The sequence below is a fragment of the Pan paniscus genome, chromosome 5, assembly GCF_029289425.2.
Source record: "Pan paniscus chromosome 5, NHGRI_mPanPan1-v2.0_pri, whole genome shotgun sequence".
Classification (NCBI taxonomy): domain Eukaryota; kingdom Metazoa; phylum Chordata; class Mammalia; order Primates; family Hominidae; genus Pan; species Pan paniscus.
In genome coordinates this window covers 16894463-16922152 of record NC_073254.2, presented here as the reverse complement: position 1 = coordinate 16922152, position 27690 = coordinate 16894463, and the positions used below count along the sequence as shown (strand labels likewise).

The 27690-nt window shown below is 40.1% G+C and overlaps 1 long non-coding RNA gene across 2 annotated transcripts in view; it reads right to left on the bottom strand.

The window, feature by feature from the left end:
- Positions 1-27690, bottom strand: part of LOC103786225 (uncharacterized) — a 277117-nt gene that overhangs the window by 230790 nt on the left and 18637 nt on the right. For both annotated transcript variants that reach the window (XR_004671804.3, XR_010112346.1), the window contains exon 4: positions 22455-22556. This is a non-coding gene — a long non-coding RNA (uncharacterized LOC103786225). The remainder of the gene's footprint in view (positions 1-22454; positions 22557-27690) is intronic.

Here is a 27690-nt window from a genome sequence, read left to right as displayed (position 1 = left end):
TATTGTTTATGCAATAAACATACGTGTACACGTGTTTTTATAGTAGAATGATTTATAATCTTTTGGGTATATACCCAGTAATGGGATTGCTGGGTCAAATGATATTTCTAGTTCTAGATTCTTGAGGAATCACCACACTGTCTTCCACAATGGTTGAACTAATTTATACTCCCACCAACAGTGTAAAAGTGTTCCTATTTCTTGACATCCTCTCCAGCATCTGTTGTTTCCTGACTTTTTAATGATCGCCATTCTAACTGGCGTGAGATGGTATCTCATTTGGTTCTGATTTGCATTTCTCTAATGACCAGTGATGATAAGCTATTTTTCATATGTTTTTTGGCCACATAAATGTCTAATTTTACAAAGTTCCCATTCATGTCCTTTACCCACTTTTTGACAGGGTTGTTTTTTTCTTGTAAATTTGTTTAAATTCTTTGTAGAGTCTAGATATTAGCCCTTTGTCAGATGGATTGCAAAAATTTTCTCCCATTCTGTAGGTTGCTTGTTCACTCTGATGACAGTTTCTTTTGCTGTGCAGAAGCTCTTTAGTTTAATTAGATCCCATTTGTCTATTTTGGCTTTTGTTGCCATTGCTTTTGGTGTTTTAGTCACAAAGCCTTTGCCCATGCCTATGTACTGAATGGTATTACCTAAGTTTTCTTCTAGGGTTTTTATGGTTTTAGGTTTTACGTTTAAGTCTTTAATCCATCTTGATTTAATTTTCGTATTAGGTGCAAGGAAGCGATCCAGTTTCAGCTTTCTGCATGTGGCTAGCCAGTTTTCCCAACACCATTTATTAAATAGGGAATCCTTTCCCCATTGTTTTTGTCAGGTTTGTCAAAGATCAGATGGTTGTAGATGTGTGGTGTTATTTCTGAGGCCTCTGTTCTGTTCCATTGGTCTATATATCTGTTTTGGTACCAATATGCTGTTTTGGTTACTGTAGCCTTGTAGTATAGTTTGAAGTCAGGTAGCGTGATGCCTCCAGCTTTGTTCTTTTTGCTTAGGATTGTCTTGGCTATGTGGGCTCTTTTTTGGTTCCATATGAAATTTAAAGCAGATTTTTGTAATTCTGTGAAGAAAGTCAATGGTAGCTTGATGGGGATAGCATTGAATCTATAAATTACTTTGGGCAGTATGGTCATTGTCAGGATATTGATTCTTCCTATCCATGATCATGGAATGTTTTTCCATTTATTTGTGACCTGTCTTATTTCCCTGAGGAGTGGTTTGTAGTTTTCTTTGAAGAGGTCCTTGAAATCCCTTGTAAGTTATATTCCTAGGTATTTTATTCTCTTTGTAGCAATTGTGAATGGGAGTTCACTCATGATTTGGTTCTCTGTTTTTCTGTTATTGGTGTATAGGAATGCTTGTGATTTTTGCACATTGATTTTGTATCCTGAGACTTTGCTGAGGTTGTTTATCAGCTTAAGGAGGTTTGGGGCTGAGACAATGGTGTTTTCTAAATATACAATCATGTCATCTGCAAACAGGAACAATTTGAATTCCTCTTTTCCTGTTTGAATACCCTTCATTTCTTCATCTGGTCTGATTGCCCTGGCCAGAACTTCCAATACTATGTTGAATAGGAGTGGTAGGAGAGGGCATCCTTGTCTCGTGCTGGTTTTCAAAGGGAATGCTTCCAGTTTTTGCCCATTCAGTATGATATTGGCTGTGGGTTTGTCATAAATAGCTCTTATTATTTTGAGATATGTTCCATCAATACCTAGTTTATTCAGAGTTTTTAGGATGAAGGCTGTTGAATTCTGTCAAAGGCCTTTTCTGCATCTATTGAGATAATCGTGTGGTTTTTGTCATTGGTTCTGTTTATGTGATGGATTACGTTTATTGGTTTGCATATGTTGAACCAGCCTTGCATCCCAGGGATGAAGCCAACTGGATCTTGGTGGATAAGCTTTTTGATGTGCTGCTGGATTTGGTTTGCCAGTATTTTATTGAGGATTTTCGTTTCGATTTTCATCAAGGATATTCACCTGTAATTTTCTTTTTTTGTTGTGTCTCTGCCAGGTTTTGGTGCCAGAATGATGCTGGCCTCATAAAATCAGTTAGGGAGGATTCCCTCTTTTTCTATTGTTTGGAATAGTTTCAGAAGGAATGGTACCAGCTCCTCTTTGTACCTCTGGTAGAATTTGGCTGTGAATCTGTCTGGTCCTGGACTTTTTTTGGTTGGTAGGCTATTAATGACTGCCTCAATTTCAGAACTTGTTATTGGTCTATTCAGGGATTCCACTTCTTCCTGGTTTAGTCTTAGGAGCGTGTATGTGTCCAGGAATTTATGCATTTCTTCTAGATTTTCTAGTTTATTTGCGTAGAGGTGTTTATAGTATTCTCTGATGGTAGTTTGTATTTCTGTGGGATCAGTGGTGATATCCCCTTTATTATTTTTTATCACATCTATTTGATTCTTCTCTCTTTTCTTCTTTATTAGTCTGGCTACCAATTTATCTATTTTGTTGATCTTTTAAAAAAAACAGCTCCTGGATTCATTGATTTTTTTGAAGATTTTATTTTGTGTTTCTATCTCCTTCAGTTCTGCTCTGATCTTAGTTATTTCTTGCCTTCTGCTAGCTTGTGAATTTGTATGCTCTTGCTTCTCTAGTTCTTTTAATTTTGATGGTAGAGTGTCAATTTTAGATCTTTCCTTCTTTCTCTTGTGGGCATTTAGTGCTATAAATTTCTCTCTAACCACTGCTTTAAATGTGTCCCAGAGATTCTGGTACTTTGTGTCTTTGTTTTCATTGGTTTCAAAGAATATCTTCATTTCTGCCTTAATTTCGTTACTTACCCAGTAGTCATTCAGGAGCAGGTTGTTCAGTTTCCATGTACTTGTGCGGTTTTGAGTGAGTGTCTTAATCTGCAGTTCTTTATTTGCAGTTCTAATTTGATTGCACTGTGGTCTGTGAGACTGTTATGATTTCCATTCTTTTGCATTTGCTGAGGCATGTTTTACTTCCAATTATGTGGTTAATTTTAGAATAAGTGCAAGGTGGTGCTGAGAATGTATATTCTGTTGATTTGGGGTGGAGAGTTCAGTAGATGTCTATTAGGTCCGCTTGTTCCGGAGCTGAGTTCAAGTCCTGAATATTCTTTTTAATTTTCTGTCTCGTTGATCTGTCTAATATTGACAATGGGGTATTAAAGTCTCCCACTATTATTGTATGGGAGCCTAAGTCTCTTTGTAGGTCTCTAAGAACTTGCTTTATGAATCTGGGTGCTCCTGTATTGGGAGCATATATATTTAGGATAGTTAGCTCTTCTTGTTGCATGATCCCTTTACCATTATGTAACGCCCTTCTTTGTCTCTTTTGATCTTTGTTGGTTTAAAGTTTGTTTTATCAGAGACTAGGATTGCAACCCCTGCTTTTTTTTGCTTTCCATTTACTTGGTAAATATTCCCCCATCCCTTTATTTTGAGCCTATGTGTGTCTTTGCACATGAGATGGGTCTCCTGAATACAGCACACCAATGGGTCTTGACCCTTTATCCAATTTGCCAGTCTGTGTCTTTTAATTGGGGCAATTAGCCCATTAACGTTTAAGGTTAACATTGCTATGTGTGAATTTGATCCTGTCATTATGATGTTAGCTGGTTATTTTGTCCATTAGTTGATGCCGTTTCTTTGTAGTGTTGATGGTCTTTACAATTTGGTATGTTTTTGCAGTGGCTGGTACTGGTTGTTCCTTTCCATGTTTAGTGCTTCCTTCAGGAGCTCTTGTAAGGCAGGCCTGGTGGTGACAAAATCTCTCAGCATTTGCTTGTCTGTAAAGGATTTTATTTCTCCTTCACTTATGAAGCTTAGTTTGGCTGGATATGAAATTCTGGGTTGAAAATTATTTTCTTTGAGAATGTTGAATGTTGGCCCCCACTCTCTTCTGGCTTATAGGATTTCTGCTGAGTGATCTGCTGTTAGTCTGATGGGCTTCCCTTTGTGGGTAACCAGACCTTTCTCTCTGGCTGTAGTTAACATTTTTCCCTTCATTTCAACCTTGCTGAATCTGATGATTATGTGTCTTGGGGTTGCTGTTCTGGAGGAGAATCTTTGTGGCGTTCTCTGTATTTCCTGAGTTTGAATGTTGGCCCGTCTTGCTAGGTTGGGGAAGTTCTCCTGGATAATATCCTGAAGAGTGTTTTCCAACTTGGTTCCATTCTCCCTGTCACTTTCAGGTACACCAATCCAATGTAGTTTTGGTCTTTTCACATACTCTCATATTTCTTGGAGGCTTTGTTCATTCCTTTTCATTCTTTTTTCTCTAATCTTGTCTTCTTGCTTTACTTCATTGAGTTGATATTGAATCTCTGATATCCTTTCTTCTGCTTGATCAATTTGGCTTTTGATACTTGTGTATGCTTCATAAAGTTCTCGTGCTGTGCTTTTCAGCTCCATTAGGTCATTTATGTTCTTCGCTAAACTGGTTATTCTAGTTAGCAATTAATCTAACCTTTTTTCAAGGTTCTTAGCTTCCTTGCATTGGGTTAGAGCATGCTCCTTTAGCTCGGAGGAGTTTGTTATTATCCACCTTCTGAAGCCTACTTCTGTCAATTTGTCAAACTCATTCTCCATCCAGTTTTGTTCCCTTCCTGGCAGGGAGTTGTGATCCTTTGGAGGAGAAGAGGCATTCTGCTTTTTGGAATTTTCAGCCTTTCTGCACTGGTTTCTTCCCATCTTCATGGATTTATCAACCTTTGGTGTTTGATGTTGGTGACCTTTGGATGGGGTCTCTGAGTGGACGTCCTTTTTATTGATGTTGATGCTATTCCTTTCTGTGTGTTAGTTTTCATTCTAACAGTCAGGCCCGTTTGCTGCAGGTCTGCTGGAGTTTGCTGGAGGTTTGCACCAGGCCCTGTTTTCCTGGGTATCACCAGCAGAGGCTGCAGAACAGCAAAGATTGCTGCCTGTTCCTTCCTCTGCAAGCTTCATCCCAGAGGAGCACCTGCCAGATGCCAGCCAGAGCTCTCCTGTAGGAGATGTCTGTCGACCTCTACTGGGAGGTATCTCCCAGTCAGGAGACATGGGGGTCAGTGACCCACTTAAGGAGGCAATCTGACCCTTAGCAGAGCTCAAGCACTATACTGGGAGATCTGCTGTTCTCTTCAGAGTCATCAGGCAGGACGTTTAAGTCAGCTGAAGCTGTGCCCACAGCCACCCCTTCCCCCAGGTGCTCTGTCCCAGGGAGATGGGGGTTTTATTTATAAGCCCCTGACTGGAGCTGCTGCCTTTGTTTCAGAGATGCCCTGCCCAGAGAGGAGGAATCTAGCGAGGCAGTCCGGCCACTGTGGCCTTGCTGAGCTGCGGTGGTCTCTGTCCAGTTTGAACTTCCTGATAGCTTTGTTTACACTGTGAGGGTAAAACCACCTACTCAAGTCTCAGCAATGGTGGATGCCCCTCCCCGCACCAAGCTCGAGCATCCCAGGTCGACCTCAGACTGCTGTGCTGGCAGTGAGAATTTCAAGCCAGTGGATCTCAGCTTGCTGCGCTCTGTGGGGGTGGGACCCACCGAGCCAGACAACTTGGCTCCCTGGCTTCAGCACCCTTTCCAGGGGAGTGAATGGTTCTGTCTCGTTGGTGTTCCAGGTGCCACTGGAGTATGAAAAAAAAAAAAAAATTCCTGCAGCTAGCTCAGTGTCTGCCCAAATAGCCATCCAGTTTTGTGTTTGACACCCAGGGTCCTGGTGGTGTAGGCACTGGGGGGAATCTCCTGGTCTGCAGGTTGCAAAGACCATGGGGAGAGTGCATTATCTAGGCTGGAGTGCACTGTTCACAGTCCCTCCCAGCTTTCCTTGGCTAGGGCAGGGAATTCCCCAACCCCTTGTGCTTCCCAGGTGAGGCAATGCCCCACTCTGCTTCAGCTGGCACCCACTGTCCAACCAGTCCCAGTGACATAAACCGGGTACCTCAGTCGGAAATGCAAAATCACCCGCCTTCTGCGTCTATCTCACTGGGAGCTGTGGACTGGAGCTGTTCCTATTTGGCCACCTTGCCAGCAATCATGTTGATTGATTTTTAAGTGGGAAACTAACATTGCATTATTGAAATTAACCCTGACTTGTTGTGATGTACTAGTCTTTCTTATTTGGTAATTTTAAAAAGCATTTTCTTCTAGAAATTGGCCTATAATTTTCCTTTCTTGTATGTTTTAGAATAAAGATCATATTGGCCTTACAAAAAAGTGGAGAAGTGTTTCCTCTTTCTATCCCCTAAGAGAATTTATGTAAGATTGTTATTTCTTCATTTAATGTTTAAAAGAAATCACCGGTGAAACCATTGAATCTGGAGTTTTACTTGTGTGAACGTTTTTAATTATAGGTTAGGTTTTTAAAATAGATGTATGAATTTTTGTTTCTCTTTGTGTCCATTTTGGTAGGCTTTGTTTTTCTAGGGATTTCTCAGTTTCACCACAATTTTAAATGACATAATTATTGATTATATTCCTTATTATCTATTCGATATCTATATAACTTGATGGATGTTTCATTTTTCTTCCTAATAGTGAAAATTTGTGTCTTTGCTTCTATTTATGACGTCATGCTAAAGGACCTATCAATTTTATTGTTCTTTTCAAATAATACACTTTGGGTTTTGTTTATTTTTTCTAGTGAACATCTGTTTTATATTTTTCTGCTCCTATATTCATTCTACATTTTAATCCCCATAAGACATTAAATTATTGACATATATGGTGAATATTTACTTACATTTACCCTCATATCATCTCTTTTTATTTTTCTTTATTATTTTCTCATGTTTCCATGCTTCTGTGTGGGACCATTTTTCTTTTGTCTGCAGAATTCCTTTTAGTATTTCTTTTAGTTCACATCTGCTAATGATGAATATTTTCACTCTTGTTTATCTAGAAATGTCTTCAATTTGCCTTCATTTTTTAATAGTATTTTTGCTTGGTACAGAGTTCTAGATGGGCAATTATTTTCTTTCAGCAAAAGGTGCTTTTCATATTTTTTCTTTTTCTTTTTTTTTTAGAAATGTGGTCTAAGTTCCCCAGGCTGGTCTCAAATTCCTGGGCTCAAGTGATACTCCTGCCTCATCCTTCCATGTAGCTGAGATTACAGGTGTGAGCTACCACACCCAACTCTTTCAGCACTTTTTAAATGTTACTTCATTGTCTTCCATCTTCCATCATCTCAGCTGAGGAGTGAATTTAAGTCTTTTGTTGTTTTTACAACTACTATGCTTTTCTTAAAATCTAACTGCCTGAAAGATTTTCACTTGTCTTTGGTTTTAACAGTTTGGCTATAATGTGCTTAGGTTGTATTTTTAAAATTCATCTTACTTTGGGTTTGTAGGCTTGAATCTGAGGCCTGTCTTTCATTAATTTCAGAGAATTTTGCAGCCATTATTTATTAAAATATTGCTTCTGATCTGATATGGTTTGGCTCTGTGTCCTCACCGAGATCTCATCTTGAATTTTAATCTGAATTGTAATCCCCACATGTTCAGAGAGGGACCTCATGGGAGGTGAATGAATTACGGGGGCAGTTCCCCCATGCTGTTCTCGTGATAGTGAATGAGTTCTCACAAGATCTGATGGTTTTGTGAAGGGCTTCCCCCACCCCTTTGTTCTGCACTTCTCTCATTCTTCTTCTTCCTGCCACCATGTGAAGAAGGACATGTTTCCATCCTCTTCCACCATGATTGTAAGTTTCCTGAGGCTTTCCCAGCCATGCAGAACTGTGAGTCAATTAAACCTCTTTCCTTTATAAATTACCCAGTCTCAGGCAGTTCTTTATAGCAGCATGAGAACAAACTGATACATGACCCATTCTTGTACTTTTCTCTTTTGGAGACTTTAATTTCAAAAGTACACAGTACTCTCTTTTCTATATTACCCACCCTTTTTAAACATTATGCTTCAGTTTGCATATTTTCTATTCACTTTTCTTCTAGTTCACTACTATTTTGGTCTTGTATGGCTAATGTGCTGTTAAACTCTTTTACTGAGTACTTAATTTCAGTTTTTGAATTTTTCAGTTCCAGTATTTCTATTTTATGGATTCAAATTTTCTAGTAAAATTCTCCATTTTTCTCTATTATCTTGACATATTAATCATAGCTATCTTAAATTATTTTTCTAATAATTCTAATATTTGGCTTTCCTTGAAACTGTTTTTACTGTGGTTTTTCTATTGTTATTTTTCAGTCATAAGGTGTGCCATGCCTGGCAACTTTTTATTAAATGTCGCACATTGTGTATAAAAATGTTTAGGGGTTGTGGATGATTTTATCTTATCTTCCTTCAGTGATTACTATTTCCTTTGCTAGCAGATCAAGTAGGCGATTAATGCTTTGTTCCCATTCGAGACTGAGATGACTATAGGTTCAGTTTACTTCTAGATCAATCCTGACTCTTCGGTCATAGTATCTAGGTGTTTCACCTGAGGACTTATGGAGGCCTGACATCTAATACCTCCCTTTTCAGCAATAAGTGATTACCAAAACCTGTGCACTACTTACCAGAGGTTTTTATTTGGCCTCTAATCTCCATCCCAGCACAGCCTGAGAATTCAGCAAATGTCTTCAGGCAAGTCCAACAAAGTATCGAGGTCAGTTTCTCACTTCTCTTTCCTTATAAAAATCAAGCCTCTATGACTTTTTGTCTTTCTAGTGTGAGATGGCAAAAGGCTTCATTGGTTTCTCTGCCTCTTAGTAGCAATCCTCTTCCTGATCCCTTTGCTTGAATTCTTCTTTTATTGCTCTATACCTAGAATTTAAAAATGTCCTGAGGAAAAAAGAGACTGCATAATGTCAGCTCAATTCTCTGTATGGTTCTCCCTTCTCCAAGGTTTTGTCCCGTTAATTACTATTTTCCTCTGTAGCTCTTTGATTACTTCAAACATATATTTAAAATATATATTTTTCTAACCTCTCTAGCTGATCTTAGAAGAAACGTTATTCTGTCTGAACTATTCCGTCATACCTGAAAGTTAGTGGGTTTTGTTTGTTTGTTTTTGAGATGGAGTCTCACTCTGTTGCCCAGGCTAGATAGACGGTAATGGCATGACCTTGGTTCACTGCAACCTTTGCCACCTGGGTTCAAGCGATTCTCCGACCTCAGCCTCCCGAGTAGCTGGCATTGCAGGCACTCACCATCATGCCCGGCTTTTTTTTTTTTTTTTTGAGACGGAGTTTCGCTCTTGTCACCCAGGCTGGAGTACAATGGCACGATCTTGGCTCACGGCAAACTCCGCCTCCCGGGTTCAAGTGATTCTTCTGCTTCAGCCTCTCGAGTAGCTGGGATTACACACATGCACCACCATGCCCAGCTGATTTTGTATTTTTAGTAGAGATGGGGTTTCTCCATGTTGGTCCGGCTGGTTTTGAACTCCTGACCTAAGGTGATCCACCCGCCTTGGCCTCCCAAAGTGCTGGGTTTACAGGCATGAGCCACCACGCCCGGCCATGCCTGGCTAATTTTTTTTTATGTTTTTGTAGAGAGGGGATTTAACCATGTTGGCCAGTCTTGTTTTGAACTCCTGACCTTGGGTGATCCACCTGCCTCGGCCTCCCAAAGTGCTGGGATTACAGGTGTGAGCCACCGCACCTGGCCAAGTTTTCTTTTTTAAACAAAAATTTTATAATATTCTACTCAGCTTGAGTTATTTTTTTGCCTACAGAATAAAATCCAAACTTCTTACCAGGTTAGAGAAGTTCGTTTTACCACCTAGTGTTAGGAAATCTTTCTAGCTTCATCTCCTGCTACTCCCTTTCATTCACCCTGTAACTCAGTCAAATTGAACTGCTCATGAATCCTCAAATATACCATGCTTTTCCACCGTTTTAAGCCTTTCCACAAGCCATATCTCTTGCTAAAAATTCCCTTTCCCTTTTCTCTCTTCCCAAGCTACTACTGATCAGTAAGGCTCATCTTAAATGCCACTTCCTCTATGAAGCTTTGCCTGTGCTCCAAGAAAAAAGTTAGATACTCCTTCTTTTAAATATCTATGTTCATACTACTATTTTAACACTTTCTTTGTTATAATGTATGTTAATCTGTTTATCTTCTCCAGTAGACCCTGAGATACTTGAAGGTTAAGAATATGACATTATGATTACTTGTATCTTCAATGTCCAGAATAGTACTTGGCATATATTAAGCTCAAGTTTAGGAGTCTTCATTGTATATAGTTCTTACTAAAAGCCCTTGGAATTCTTTTCTACCTGCTATCCCAATCAATCTACTTTTCCTCTTTTCCTTCATAGTCAAACTTTTGCCACAAATGGTCTAAAACTCTGCCTTAATTATCTCAATTTCCACAATATCAAATATTTCTTTTACTAAAATTTGGCAATTGCCCTATGACTTTACAGAAACAACACTCTTGAAATTGCCCAAAATTTCCTTCTCACTGTATACTGCGTTTTTTATTAATTGATCCTGTGAACTTCAGAATTGATGTACATCTTGTTTTAAAATCATTTGTATATAATTTATTTACCTGACAGAGTATTAAAAATTGATAGAATTTTTGTGTGTATTAATACCACAAAAAGTCTTAAACTTAGTAAGTCAGATAAAGAATGAAGGCCACCTTCAAAGATCTTACTACCGTTCTATCCTTCTATGTCTCCTTTGTATCAGCTGAGACTGCTTACTATCTTCTTCAAATCTCTTTCCTCACAGGGAAGAGACAATACCTCCATCTGGCTCTATACTACTTCTACTACTTCTATGTGTTAAATCATGTGGGAATGAAAGAGAATTCAAAGGGTAAATGGCACAAATGTGATTGGATTTAGCCAGAAGAGGAAGTAGTAATCAGGGTAGGACCAGCTGCATGATGAAAAATGTCACTATCATTTTGACCATGAGATAGCATCAGGGATTTCATCATAATCAAAAAGATTTGTGATGGTCACAGGCAGTTTCAACCTTTCTGGTATTCAGAATCATGATATAGGGACTGAGGATATGAGTATCTCAAAATACTGAGTAAAGATCCATGTTGTCCATTTGGCTGAGAGTGATAACAGGTAGAGCCCAAACTGCTTAGAGAAAAGAAAACAAGCAAAAGAATAAGGGAAAGTTGCACTAGATGACTGGCTAAAAAGGTATACTGCTCTTTAATATGAGTAGAACACTAGTCACAAGGATCAAGAGTAAATCAAGAGGGAGTAGAAAGAATTGCTTGAACTCACAGTGGCTAAGCATGAAATTGCCACTGTAGTTCCTAGTCCTACCCAGTTTATTTCCACTCCAGAATAGGGATAGTGTTTGGCATGATGTAAACTTTTCTAGCTTCTCTTTTTCTTCCCATTCCAGCTGTGGCCATTCTCCCATATTCTCTATTTTTATCCCTCTTCCGTCTATTGCTTCTCTTCAGAGTCTCATTTTGCTTACCTTATTTCAATCATTATATCTTTTCAGATGTCTCTGTTTTGCTGCCTTCTGGAGTGTAGGCAATCATCAAATCTATAGATCTCTAGCCTTATCCTGTGTAGTAAGACCCACATATTTCAAATTTCCTACTAAACATTACCATCTCACAAAATTCCTCAGTAAAATACTAGCAAACTGACTTCAATAACACGTCAAAAATATTATACACCATGACCAAGTGAAATTTGTCCCTGAGATGCAAGGTGAGTTCAACATATACAAATCAATCAATGTCATATGCTACAAAACAGAATGAAAGTTAAAAACCAAGTGATCATCTTAATAGATGCAGAAAAGCATTTGACAAAGCTCAACATCCATTTATGATAAACACTCAACAAAATAGGAATAGATAGAAATTCCCTCAACATATCAGGTCATTTATGAAAAGCTTACAGCTAACATCATAATCCATGGAGAAAAACTGAAAATTTTTCCTCTAAGATCCAGTACAAAGCAAGAATGCCCATCATCACTACTTCTATTCAATCTAGTACTAGAAGTACTGGCAAGAGCAATCAGACAAGAAAAAGAAATAAAAAGTGTCCACTTGGAAAGAAGAGGTAAAATTATCCCTATTTACAGATGGCATGATTCTATATGTAGAAAATACTAAAGGCTCCAGAAAAAAAAAAACACGATTTGACTAATAAACAAATTCATTAAAGTTGTAGAATACAAAATCAGGATACAAAAATCTGTTGCATTTATATACACCAATAACAAACCATCTGAAAGAAAATCAAGAAAGTAACCCTATTTATGATAGCATCAAAAAGAATAAAATACTTAGGAATTAATTTAACCAGAGAAGTGAAAGATTTGAAAACTGAAAACTATAAAACATTGATTTAAAAAATTGAAGAAGACACAAATAAATGGAAAGATACTCTATGTTCATGGATTGGAAAACATTAATATTATTAAAATGTCCATACTACAAAAAGTAATCTACAGATTGAATGCAATTTCTATGAAACTTTCAGACATTTTTCACAAAAATAGAAAAACCCATTCTAGAATTTGTATGAAACCACAAAAGACCATGAGTAGCAAAAGCAGTCTTGAGAAAGGAAAATAAAGTTGGAGGAATTACATTTCCTGATTTCAAATTATATTACAAAGTTATAGTATCTTAACAGTATGATATTAGTATACAACCACATGCATAGACCAATGGATCAGAATAGGGAGCCCAGAAATAAACCCATACATTTATCAACTGACCTTCAGCAAGGACACCAGTAAGACACAATAGGAAAAAGATAGTCTATTCCACAAATGGTGCTGGGAAAACTGGATATCCACATACAAAGGAATGAAATTGGCCCCCCTTTTTTTAACACCATATACAAAAATCAGCTCAAAATGGATTAAAGGTTTAAATGTGACCTGAAACTAAAGAACTTCTAGAAATTAGTTAGGAGAAAAACTTTTTGATCTTGGCTTTGGCAATTATTTCTTAACATAACATAAAAAATTCAGGCAACAGAAGCAAAAATAAACAAGTGGGACTATATCAAACTAAAAAGCTTCTGCACAGCAAAGGGAGCAATCAACAAAATGAAAAGGCACTCTATGAATTGGGAGAAAATATTTGCAAACCATATATCTGGTAAAGGGTTAATATCCACAACATATAAGAAACTCACACAACTCAATAACGAAAAAACAACAACCCAATTTAAAAATGGGCAAAGGACTTGCAACAGACATTTTTCTGAGGAAGACATACCAATGGCCAACAGATATATGAAAAGGTATTCAACATCACTAATCATCAAGGAAATACAAATTAAAACTACTATGAGATATCACCTTACACCTGTTAGGATGGCTATTATCAAAAAGACAAGCGATAAGTATTGGTGAGGGTATGGAGAAAATGGAAGCATGTACACTATTTGTGGGAATGTAAATTGGTACAGCCCCATTTATAAAAAACAGCACAGAGGTTCCTCAAAAAATTAAAAATAGAATTGCCACATTATCTAGCTCTCCCACTTCTGGGTATATATCCAAACACAATGAAATCAGTACCTCGAAAAGATCATCTGAACTCCCATGTTCACTGCAGCATAATTCATAACTGCTAAGATATAGAAACAACCTGCATCTGTTGATGGATGAATGGATAGAAAGAATGTGATGTATGTGTACATATACACACTTATATACACACACCCAATGGAATATTAGGCAGCCTTAAAAAAGAAGGAGATCATGCCTGTAATCCCAGCACTTTGGGAGGCTGAGGCGGGCGGATCACAAGGTCAGGAAATTGAGACCATACTGGCTAACACAGTGAAACCCTGTCTCTACTAAAAATACAAAAAATTAGCCAGGCGCAGTGGCGGGCGCCTGTAGTCCCAGCTACTCGGGAGGCTGAGGCAGGAGAATGGCATGAATCCGGGAGGCGGAGCTTGCAGTGAGACGAGATTGCGCCACTGCACTCCAGCCTGGGTGAAAGAGCAAGACACTATCTCAAAAAAAAAAAAAAAAAAAAAAAAAAAGAAAAAGGAGATCCTGTCATTTACAACATGGATGAAGCTGGTGGACATTATGCTAAGTGAAATAAGCCATGCGTGGAAAGAAAACCAGTTCATGATCCCACTTACATGTGGAATCTAAAAAAGTCATACATAGAAACAGAGAGTAGAACAGTGCTTCCCAGGGGCAGAGAGTTGGAGAAACAGGAAGACGTTGGTCAAAGGGTACAAAGTTGCAGTTCTGTAGGATGAAGGAGTTTAGAGATCTAACGTACAGCATGGTGACCATAGTTAATAATACTGTGTTGTATACTGGAAATTTGCTGAGAGACTTCAAGTGCTCTCACTCTAAAACAAAAAAAATGGGGTGACTATGTGAAGAGATGAATGTATTAATTTGCATGACTTTAGTAATCATTTCACTATGTATATGTGTTTCAAAATATCATGTCAGGCTGGGCGTGGTGGCTCATGCCTGTAATTCCAGCACTTTGGGAGGCTGAGGCAAGCAGATTGCCTGAGGTCTGGAGTTCGAGACCAGCCTGGCCAACATGGTGAAACCCCATCTCTACTAAAAATACAAAAATTAGCCAGACGTGGTGGCAGGCACCTGTAGTACCAGCTACTCAGGAGGCTGAAGCAGGAGAATGGCTTGAACCCGGGAGGCGAAACTTGCAATGAGCCGAGAACGCACCACTACACTCTAGCCTGGGCAACAGAACAAGACTCTGTCTCAAAAAAAAAAAAAAAAATCCCAGCACTTTGGGAGGCCGAGGCGGGCAGATCACGAGGTCAGGAGATCGAGACCATCCTGGCTAACACGTTGAAACCCCGTCTCTACTAAAAATACAGAAGATTAGCTGGGCATGGTGGCAGGTGCCTGTAGTCTCAGCTACTTGGGAGGCTGAGACAGGAGAATGGCTTGAACCTGGGAGGCAGAGCTTGCAATGAGCCAAGATCGCACCACTGCACTCCAGCCTGGGCAACAGTGCGAGACTCTGTCTAAAAATAAATAAATAAATAAAAAATAAAAATAAAACAAAATATCATGTTTCACACCTGAAATATATGAGATTTTAAAATTATTTTAATATGCTTCTTTCATCTCAAAATCAGACATCAATTCCCCCTCAAACCTTTTCTGACTTCCCTATTTCTTTTACTATTTAACCAGCCTGGCTATTATAGGCTGTGAGGCTGAGTCTGTGTAAGGAACCATTCATCTAGCAGTGGTGACTATGCATTAGAATCACCTGGGGAGCTTTCAAAACATACCAATGCCAAAAAAAAAAAAAAAAAAAAAAAAAAAAACCAACAATGCCTGCACTGAACCCCGGACAAATGGAATCAGAACCACCTAGGGGAGAGTGTGAAGTCTGTTCCAGTCCCAGTCTGGGCTTTTGTTTCTCACCTGTAAAATGGATATAATATTATTTTCCATATGGAATTGTTGTGAAGATGAAAAATAAACTATGTAATTCACCTACCACAATACCTGGTACATAACTGGGGGCTCAGTGAATGGTTTCTATTAATAAGAATAATACCTTTATTTTCCTGTTATTCTAGTCACTGAAGTTCATGGTAACTCCCACTTCTCTGGGTCCTCATTCCCTACATTCAGTTATGCCAAGCTTTATCAATTCAAATTTTAAAATACCACTGGATTCATTCTCTGCTTCAAATCCTTTTCTCTCCTACAGTTTAGTACAAAAAATTTTAAATATATAACAAAGTTGAAAGAATTGTATAGTGAATGTGCATATACTCACCACCTAGGTTCTACCATGAACATGTTAACTACACTTGCTTTATCACATAACTCTTCATCCATTGATCCGTCTTAGTTTCTGATACACTTTAGATTACAGACATCAGTGCACTTCCCTCTAAATGCAATCATTAACTAGAGTTCCATGTTTACAGTTTTTGTTTCTGTGACAAAACTTACATATAATGTAGTGCACAAATCTTATGTGTAAATTTACTGATTCATTTTACAAATGAATATACCCTTTGAACCCAAATTCCTAACAAGATATAGAATATTACCATTACCCCAAAAAGTTTTCTCATGCTTTCCCCATCAATGGCCACCTTTCCTCCCCAAAACAACTTCGGTTCCAATTTTTTCCAACACAGAGGAGTTTTGTCAGGCCCTTATTAATTCACACCAACCTAGACTATGAGGTAGTCTTCAAACTGGTTTTCCTGCCTCAACTAGAATCACTCTTTACCTTTAATTAACCTTTCATCCAGATGCTACAATAATCTCCTAAAGCACCACTTTGTCACGTCACCACTCCACCCTGCACCATTTCATAAGCTCCCACTGCCTGTAAAGTCCAAGCTGGCCCCAGCCTGTTTTTAGCTTCATCCCTACCACTCCTGAAGTATAAAACTTTGAACTTCTTTCAAGGCATTACACACTTCCTTGGGTTTAGTTAGTTGTAGAAAACTGGACTGTAAGCATCTTGAAAACTCAAGTGGTATCCTAAGTATCTTTTTATCTGCTGCAGCACGTGATGACACTTCCTTGCACATAATTAGCAGCCAATAGATAAGCATGGAATAAACTAATGGTTACATTTTAAGAAGGAAATGAATGAGTCTTTAACTCCCTGACACTGCCCTGGCGTTAACTTGGATTGGTTATATTTACTGTTTCTATCTCATAAGAATGTGGTGAGGTCACTGTATAACAATTCCTCAAGGAACCCTATAAGATTCAGGGATCAAAAAGAGAGGGGGATGTAAGGGGAATCCACTGAAAATTTCTGACTGGAACTCTACAGTGTGATCTTATGCTACAAAAAGACTGAAACTTCGATTTTTTAAAGTTAGTTCTTGTCTTGTTAATTCAATAAGAAGCTGAATTAACTAACTCTCCAGTTTCAAGTGTACAGCTTAGAGCAGTGGATCTCAAACTTGGCTGCATATTAGAAGCATCTGGGGAGCTTTTAAAACTTACTGGTGCCCACACTCCACCCCCAGCCATTTTGATTCCATTTGTCTGGGGTTCAGTGCAGGCACTGGTATGTTTTGAAAGCTCCCAAGGTGATTCTAATGTGCAGTCACCACTGCTAGATGAATGGTTCCTCACACAGACTCAGCCTCACAGCCTGTGATAAATACACAAGCAAATTTACTGCCACCTCCTCTCCCTCCAGAGACCCAGTGTGAAAGGAAAGAGAAAATTCCTAGTCAAAGAGGATAATTTGTTTTGTACCACTCCTGGCAGAGTACGGCATGTGTGTGTGTGTGCACCACAGAGGAGAGGTGTGGGTCTTTGCAGCAGCTACAGGTTCTCAGAGAGCGGGGCCCTTCCTCTTAGCTGCAGGAAGGCTAGGTCAGCAGCTGCCAGGCAGGAAAGGTAGTCACATAAGGTTCATGTGAATCCTGTTGCTTCAGACTGTCCCAGTGAGAGAACATCATGCCTCTTAATCACATGGGCAATGACTAGGAGGGTAGGGGGAGGAGGTTCTCAGCAAAAATAACCATCAAACCTTTTAAAACACAGATGCTGAAGATAGCCACATACTACTTGTATTTCAAACATAAAGTCGGGGCCTGTCGCATGGAAGGGTAGACATGAGTAGATGTGTCAGTCAAGTTTCTGTGTAACAACCAAAGTACGCCAGGGCTCCCCAGCCTTTCCTTTTCAGGGCAGTAATGGAAAATAGTACAGTTTTCCATATGTTGGGTAAACTAAAGGCAATGGTGAGGGCATCTGTGTTGAACTTAGTGAAAAAAAAATCATTTCTTTATATTACATGATTAAAAGAAAACTAAAATGCTAAGTATACAGGAAAGTATTAAATGCTGAGTTTGTTTAAAATTTCCAAATAAAACGTGATCAAAATTTCAATGAGAAAATGAACTTCTTTTTAGAATAATTCTTTTTCTTCTGAACCCCAGTGGGTTTTTATACCTTTCAGTTGTATCAGTGGTCCCTGCTGGGCTGATTGTTCCCTTATCCCACTCTCATTATCACTGCCCTGCCCCTCCCAAAGGGCAACCACTCTATTCTGTTTCATGTGTATTTTTTATTTGTCTGTGCTCTTATAAAATGTGCTTTGTTGCTTTGTATGATGTACTTTTAATTTGTGTAGATAGCATTGTGTTCTATACCTCATTTTATTCCTTTGCTTTGTTTTCAGCACAATCCAAAGTGTTCTGTGTATTTTTCATCCTCTACTTCCCATTGTTGCATGGCGCTCCATGGAGTGCAGACACATGGTTCACCTACCCACACGCAGGCTGCTTTCAATACTTTGTCACCATGAACAGCATGCATTTTCTGCAACTGAAGGAAACCGCTTTCCTGTCCTCAACTGGAATTCAGATCATTTGCTCCTTTAATTTATACGTCTTTAAGTCTAACAGCTAGCTATTCCTATTGTGGAATGCAAATGTTAAATCATAATGCAAATGGATTTCCAGTTCAATTAAACTTTTTCTTTGTTTTTAGAGACAGGATCCTGCTATGTTGCCCAGGCTGGAGTGCAGTGGCTATTCACAGGCATGATCATAACATACTACAGCCTTGAACTCCTAGGCTCAAGCAATCCTCCAGCCTCAGCCTCCTGAGTAGCTGGGACTACAGGTGTGAATCACTGCACCTGGCTAAAACTGAACTTTTTTACATCAAGTATTCAGAAATAATAATTTTTTCCTCCAGCATATCACCATTATACTTGTAACTTCATTGTTTTGAATTCCGTTCAAAGATTCAAATCATAACCCCAGTAAGTGTCTCCGGTGAACTTTGTTGTGCCCCATTTTCCCAGGTTGAAGTTTTGCTGTGCTTCCTTAAATTTTGTCAGTACACAATAACATATTTTCACACAGCTCTTATAATTTTCCTGTCCCAAGTAAAAGTTACCACTATAAACATCTTTTGCAGTTGTCATGTGTTGCTTACCTGTCTTTTCTCTCCAGTAACAGACCTGACCTGTTGCAGGTGGGGAGTCTGCCACTGAGAACAGCAAGAGGTAGCTGGTTTCTTCTCCCTTTTTGCAGTCTGGCTGATACCCTTCCTCCCATCTTGCAGAAGATGGTTTCTGACCCTTCTCTGGGATGGGAAATTAGGAGTGAGGAAAGGAGAGGCACAACATTTTTGCTAGTGCCAGAGTTGCATTGCTCTCTTTGGATGTAGCAGGTTTAAAACTAGGGTTTTCTCATCTGTGGTATCCTTGTCGTAGGTAATACACTCTGCTCCTACTCAAAATTAAGATCTTGCCTCAGCCCTGAGGAACTGGCAGTTCATCTGTGGATTCTTTTCACTGATAGCCTTTTGTCCCTCTGGGCAGTCTTTTGGTGGACCTAAGTCACCCCCTGGTTCATTCTTGCATAAGATCTGCACCTGGTCCTTGGGCTCCATCCATGCATGTTGTTAGGCCCTCCCAGCACAGCAGAAATCTCTCCTCGACCAGCTCTGAAGAGCAGCTGACCAGCTCAGTTCCCATCTCTCCTGATCCCTGGTCAAGAGGCAGAGGCCAGTCCTCTGTGAGTCCTCTGTGTCTCCCATACCATAAGAGAACACACATCCCATCACACATTACCATTAAAACTCCATTCCCGGGACTTCAGGAGAGTTTAGACGGTTTCATCCTCCAGCATTTCCACACACAGAGAGAGTGAGGCTCACAAAACATCAGCAGTTCTCTCCAAAAGCACCCTCCAAGTCTCCTTCGGTCTCCACTGACACAGGTGAGTCGTGGGACATCATCTCATTGGCTCTCTGCCCCTCCTTTCTGCATGTCCTGCACAGCTGTGGTCTTCACACTTCACTCTGGCATTGCGTGTCCAGGGTCTTAGGGTCTCAGCTGAAAGTTTCTTGGAACACTCTGTTGCATGTACGTTATGATGCCCTGGCTGAGGCGGGTTGATGGCTTTTGATGAAAACAACAGAAGTTGACAGGAAAACAACAGAAGTTGACAGGAGAACAAAAGCATGCACACTGTGTAAAAACTTGTGGTCCAGCTCATCCATGATTCTGCAGCTAGCATGGTTCCCTCCTGCAAAGTATACCTGCTCTCTTTGAAACCGACATTAAAAATCAGAAAATCCCAGCTTCTCTTAGTAGCCATATTCAGCGGTTTCTTCTCAGATTAATGCAGTCTTTTTGAGGCCTATTTTTTTTTTTTGAGTTTTCCAGAAGGAAGAAAGGGCCAGGGCAGGGGTTTGTTACCGGAAAAAGGGTCTTATCCCAGATGCCAAGAGTGAGTTCTTGGATCTCTCACGGGAAAGAATTCAGGGTCTTTATTTACTTAGCATCATTAACTTATTCCCTCAACCTTAAATATCTTGTGACCAGGACTGCCCAATCCCCTGGGACTATAACCCAGCAGGTTTGGCTTTATCCAGCCTCTATTCAGGATGGGGGCACTCTGGTTAGGACGACTCTGACAGATTCACTGCAGCACCAGCCGAGGGCTCCTCCAGAGCTAAGAGCAGGAGAAGCAAGGCCACCCCAACACACAGGAACCATCAGACTTGAATGGGCAACAGCAAGATTCCAGCAGGAACTATGAGATCCAAAACATCCAGTTATTAGGGGTTGTTACCACAGGAAGGTGCTGAAGTCAGCACAAAGCAGAGGACTTGCAACCAAGAGCTTAAAATTTATTTAAAAACAAACAAACAAAGAATAAGAGTTGTTTGTCTGCTTGTTGGCAATTTTTGAAAGTTTTTATTTGTGCTAATTATCTGGACATGAAAAATATTATAAGGAAATTAACCTTGGTACATTTTCACATATTTTGATGGGTTTTAGTTGTACCTGTGTCTAATACTGGTCAATGGCATTTCTCTAAAGACTTTTTATTTGGTGAGTAAACCAAGATGAAAATTCTAAGCCCCCCAACTGACTGAATGGACCCCCCCCCCCCCAGCCAAGAGGATGCCAAAGAAACCTGAAAAACCAGTTCCTGCCATGGTGAGAAGTGGGGTCAGACATGCCTCATTATACCCACTCCCTTTTGCAGTTTAGACACAACTGACCAGCACTCACATTAAAACAGAGATCCTAAGACTCACCGAACAGACTCTTTGTAGCAATCTGACACCAATGTCAACCTGACTCAGCTACAGTATCACATGACACATAACAGGCCCTAAAGGAAATCAAACTAATTTACGCCCAGAATATGTTTCTTTGACATATTCTGAAATGGCCTTGAAAAGCTGTCTCTTGTAGGGGAAATTTACATTCTGTAGAGAATCCCCCTTTCTTTCCAGGTCTTTTCCTGAGCCAGGAGCAATGTGACTGAGTCTGACACATTTTAAGGTATGTTAAGAGACATTTACCATCTGTTCTCTCCGAAGCCTTCTACCTGAACCTTAACTTCCACAACTCCTCCACCCCCACCGCCACCCCAACACTTACCTTAATTCAAGCTGATGTCAACTCTTCAGGTATAGCTTAACTCTGTCAATCAACTGCTAACCAGGAAAGCTTTGAATACACCTGTGACCTGGACGCCCCTTCCCACCTGCTTCAAGATGTCCTGCCTTTTTTGGCTGAATCAATGTATATCTTAAATGTATTGATCTATGTCACTGCCTGTCACTACTGTCTCCCTAAAATGTATAAAATCAAGCTATAACCCAGTCACCTTGGGCACATGTTCTCAGGACCTCCTGAGGCTGTGTAACTGGCCCCCTCAACTTTGGCAAAATAAACCTCTAAATCAGTTTAGACCTGTCTCATACTTTTTGGTTTACAGGTATCATTATCATTAATTTTCTTTCACAAAATTGCCAGCAATATTACTCAAAGTGGCATTTTGTGGTTACTACCTTGGAGAGCTTTTTGACTCCTTTAATTGACCTTCTCTGTAGATCATGTTATTTCAAATTGAGAAAGTTCTCCCTTCATGGGCCCTAAGGTACCTGGACAGCACAAAGCAAATTCTGTAAATGGTGGGTGTTTTCAATTCTACTTTCTTTGGTATTAAATGTGTAAATATTTCAGTCCCAATATATTCGCAGTTACTGCCTTTTGCCCCTGCCCCTCATCTCTCAGGCTTGTCCTTGCTATAAGCTTCAGAGCAGGTGGACTGATCTCACCATGCCCTTCGCATGTCACTGTGACGTGGCCCAGGGCCCAGGCCTCTCCTGGACTCTGACCTGCATGCTTCCCCACACATCCTTCTATCTGACTTTATTTCTCCGTCTTTTAAGCTCTGGAAACCTTTCCCAAGTACCCTTGAGAATAGTGTTGTCCAAAGGAAATCTCTTACATTTCCTTTGTCTTATATATGACAGTCATATATATAATTTCAAATTATCCAGTAACCACATTTAAAAAGTAAAAAGAAACAGATAAAATTGCCTTAAATATATTTTAATTCAATATATTAAGAAATTATTATTTCAATATACAACCTGGCTGGGTACAGTGGCTCACATCTATAACCCTAGCACTTTAGGAGACTGAGGCAGGAGGATTACTTGAACCCAAGAGTTCAATACCAGCCTGGGCAACAAAGTTAGATCTCGTCTCTACAAAAAAGAAAAAAATTAGTTGGGAGTGGTGGCACATACCTGTGGTCCTAGCTACTTGGGAGGCTGAGGCAGGAGGATCCCTTGAGCCCAGGAATTTGAGGTTGCAGTGAGCCATGATTGCACCACTGCACTCCAGCCAGCCTGTGCAACAGAGCGAGACGCTGTCTCAATAACAATAATTTCTATGGGTGGACTGAATGTTTATATCACCCCCAAATTCATAAGATCAAATCCTAACCCCCAATGTGATGGTCCATGGAGGGGGGCCTTTGGGAGATTAGGTCATGAGAGTAGAAGCCTCATGAATGGGATTAATGCCTTTGTGAAAGGGACCCTAGAGAATTATCTGGCTGTCATTCCACCATGTGAGGATACAACTGGAAATCAGCAGTCTACAACTTGGAAGAGGCTTCTTATCAGATCCCATGATGCTGACTCCTTGAAACTGGACTTCCAGCCTCCAAAGCTGTGAGAAAAAACATGTGTTGTTTAAGCCACCCAGTCTATGGCAATCTGTTATAGCAGCCTAAACTAAGTTGAGTGCAGTGGCTCAGTGCAGTGGCACGATCATACCTCACTGCAGTCTCACTTTCCTGAGTTCAAGTGATCCTCCTGCCTCAGCCTCCTGAGTAGTGGGGCCACAGGTATGCATCACCATGGCCAGCTAGTTTTTTTGATTTTTAGTAGAGATGGGGTATTGCTGTGTTGCTCAGGTTGGTCTCAAACTCCAGAGCTCAAGTGATCCTCCCACCTTGGCCTCCCAAAGTGCTGGGATTACAGGCCTGAGACACTGCACTCACCCAAGAAATTGTTAATAAGACATTTTATATTCTTTTATTGGCCTGAAAATGCAGTGTGCATTTTATACTTCTGGCACATCCCAATTCAAATGAGCCACATTTTCAGTGCTCAGTAGCTGTATGTGCTGGTAGTTCCCACATGGGACCTCGGTGCTCTGAGTGTAGTTCAAAGACCAGCAGCAGCATCACCTGGGACCTTGTTAGAAATGCAGAGACACTGTATCTCAGAACTTAAAGTAAAATGGTAATAATTAAAAAAAAGAAATGCAGAGACCTGGGCTCCACCCAAGACCTGCGGAATCAGAATGTGCATTTTAACAGGACTCCCCAGGCGACATGCTGCACATTAAAGTTTGAGACACTCTGGTCTGGAAGACACAGTCAGTCCTCGGTAGAATCCCTCACATCCTCCACTTTTTCCTGAACATCCCCATCACCTGCCTGGTCTTGCTGAAACCTGGCTCTGACCTGGGGCACTCCTGCCCCCCGCAGTTCTCTCCAGTGGTGCCTGTTTCCCTCTTCTTCCCCACTCCCAAGGCCCTCCTGGCTCTGTGTCCCATGCCAGCAGGTCGTACCACCCACTTGCTCTTGTGGTTGCTATCCTTGACTGACCCTAGTCACTGCTTGGCACTTCTAGTTCCTTGTCACTCCAACACGACTTAGTGATTTCAGCATCTGGTGATCCATCCAGTGTCCTGGCCCCCTCAGTTCTCTCCCCACCTCCAAAAAGCTTGACTTCCATGATTATACCTTAGACATTCCCATTACGGAACACACACACACACACACACACACACACACACACACCTCTGCATCCTTGCCATAAACTCAGTTTCAAGTAACCACTCTCCAGCCACTATTTCCTATTTTCCTCCTCACTCCCTCAAGCACCTTGATGGTCTTTCTACCATTGCAGGACCCACAACACATTGATCCATCCTCCACCTCACTGTCCCTCACCCCTCATCTCTTTATTTCTCTCCTTGCCACGGTTATTCCATGCTTCATCCATACAAGCAATCTCTTCCATATACCCCCCTCCTCTCTCTTTTGGTCATACATCCTCACCAAAGTCACAGTCTTGGTTAAATCCAACTCTCTGCCTTCACCATGCAGTTGTACATAGCCCAAGAAAAGCTTGTAACTATTACTTTAAGTACAAGATGATTAACCAAGTTATACTTGAGTGTTGCCAGGCCATTTCCCCAGTCTGTTCTCTCTTCTACTCTCCTAGATGACTCTCACTCCCCTTCCTTAAACTCTCAACACCCCTCCCCCATCCTCACTCTTGGAACCAATGCGGTGGTTAATGTTAGGTGTTCACCTGATGGGGCTTAGGTTGGGGTTTCACCATGTTGACCAGGCTGGTCTCGAACTCCTGAGCTTAAATGATCCACCCACCTCGGCCTCCCAAAGTTTTTGATCTTGAAATTTGTGATGAGCATGGAGTTAGAGTGAGAGAGGTAAGGGCCACTTTGAGTTTTACCTAGTTCCATCTCCTATTTTCCCATTGCCCCTCCAAGAGACAGAGTGCTCACACATCTCATCGACAATCTCTAGTGGTTCATATTATACACTTCTTTAGTAGCTCACTCTAGCAGCTCACCCAGCATTAACAAGTAGTTATCACAGTGCCTGGTATGCAGTGGACACTAATAAATATTTGCTGAGTGAAGGCTGAATAAATAAAACGTTCAATCAAAATGTAAATTTGTCTCTTTTGTCTTCCTTGAACTTTAGAAAAAAGGAAACTGCTCAGCATTTTTCTCAAAGCCCTTGATTAGACTTGAAGAGAACATTAAAGAAGGCTTTTCTCTTGACAAAACGACTTCTTAAAACTTTTAATAGGAGCACTTGTTTTTGTTTTTCATTTTTATAGGAATTCTGGTGACTAGTCTGTATTTTATGCAAGGAGGAATACTGAATACAATAAGCTGTAAAAGGCTTCCAGGAATATAGAGTGAGGAAGAAGGAATAACATTCCTGACCTTGAATGTCATCATCTAAATTGATTAATTTTTAAGCTACCCCCATAAAATAAAACTAATAGAAGAACAGAATTATCTGTTTCTCATCAAGATTCAATTCAGTAGGCATTTGCTGAATATCTTTGCAATGTGTTCTGGGTGCGTTCAAAGAAGTAAAATGTACAGCTGGTAACTTTGGAGATGCTCTGTTTTTTCAACAGTGTGAATTAAGATGTCTTTTTTTTTTTTTTGATTTGGCATAACCCAAGAAGGCTTTTTAAAGGAAACACTAATTTCTAGTGTTTACTTGCCTTAGAACTTTGAATCAAGAAGCAGAGAAAGGCAGTTAGGGAGGTGTGAAATGTTTTAACTGACCAAGAATTTCCTTTCTCTTTGAATGCTCTCTTTCCATTTTGCCATTTCACATTTTAAAATTTTTTATAAATACTATCAAAGGTTTATGCTGGATTCCAAAGAAGTTAATAGAAACTTTGAATATATAAATGGAATTCCCAGCATAGTTGAACGGAATGTATACTATTGTGAGTAAATGCTTTATAATTTTTTCCTTTTACTTATTCTCATTGCCATTATATGAATTCAATTGTATGACATTTTATAAATTCACCATTTATGTGATTTTTTTGGCAGGGATTTTTAAAAAGATAGGCAGCAGCTTTTTATAAGTTGCAAAAACCATTCTTAGATGCCACATTTAACCAGGAACACTTAAAAAATAAAAAGCATTTTTAAAATATCCATTTTTAATATTTTAGATGAGATTTATTTTCAGTTAATGTATTTTTAGTTAACTCAGCAATATTGTTTATTTGGAATCCTGTTACTTAAATGTACAAGCTTTCGCCCTGAGATGAGCTTTATGGATTTTCTCAGGATTGACTTGGAAGATATATAATAAGTATTAAGGGAAAGTTTCAGTAACATTCTTAGTTAAGGATATCAATGAACAGTGGTAATAATGTTTGGTCCAATTTATGCCTTGATTGATTTAAATTCCTGATAACTAAAATGAGAAGGGAAACTTGGCTTAATTAGGAGGTATACTGTATTTTTTTAATGATCACAGATTTCACTATTGGAAGGGAACAAAAACGATAATTTTCTCCAGCACCCTAAGACCTTGCTCCCTGGGGGCCAGGGCTGTGTCTTTGTCTCTAGAGTTTGCTGAGATTCTGGAATGTGTGCTCAGGAAATAGAGGGAGAGAGGGGAGGCATATCTGCCCCATTTAATTGTGAAGCAATGGAGGACAAAGAAGTTTCCTGAGATTACATAACCATCAACAGTTACAATCCCAGATTTTCTGCATCCTCTTGTGTGACATGACAAGAAATAGATATCTGGTCTCTGCTCCTGATTCCTGACACAGAGTTCCAAAAACCTTTGTAACTGCCTGGATGATAGGAATGCTAGGAACATCTTTTTGTTATAATATTTGGTCTTAGTCCCCAGTTTCTAACACAAGAGCTTCTAAGACCCTTGGAATTTCTGGAGTGATGAATGTCCTTCTCTAATGAAATGACTTGGTATTGGGGGCCCTAGATAGCTTCAGGATGGGGTTTGGGGAATGAAGACCAAGGCATGATCAGAGGGATGGACTTCCTGCCTCCCCAACCTTCAGGGAGGGCAAAGGGGCTGGAGATTGAATTAATCACCAATGGCTCATGCCCAAATAATAAAGTCTGAATAAAAACCATTAAATTTCTTATTCCTCTGCCCCTCACACCTCATTGTCTTACCACTACCATGCCCATCCCTTTGCCATCCTGAAATTCTTTTCCTTCTGGTTTTTAAGCCTAGCTAAAGTGACCTCTGACAGCACGGGATACTGAAAGAGAAAGATCAGGACTTCTATTTCCTCCTGTAGGCTGTGTCCTGTACTGTCTTGTGGGAAAGAAGTTGGCTTATAGCAGGATGAGTCAGAAATCAGGGACTGTTTCCTAACACTAGGTAGTCCCTATGCCTTCTCCTTCTCAGATGTGGTTTTGTTCACTATTAGGTTGATCCACTTTGAGTGTTCAGGAAATACCTAGTTCCATCAGTCCTAGTTTCCATTCATGGGGATGGGTGACTCCTGAACATTCATTCATAGGATGGTCCTACCTAGGCTCTACACATGTTCATACAGGTGTAAGAGCCAGACCCCAGTAGCAGATGAAAACTCTATGATGTGTATCTCTTATGCACTTGTCTCATGCATGAGTGGAGGTGCTGGCCATTTGGGCTCTACCCATCCACATAAGGACTTCTAGAATCCAAGCCTATCCATCTGAAGGTGCTCATACCATTCTAGAGCCTTCCTGTCTCCCCAAGGCACATTGTTTCCTTAATCACTAGTGGGGCATCTGTCCCTTTGTTCTGCCTGCATATAGTCAGCTTGTCGTAAGAATACTAGAATGGCAGGGATTTCTACCCTATGGGCCTCTTTACATGACTGGCATGCTCCATTTACCACTGTGGTAGTCAAAAAAGCTCTCTGTCTAAAAACG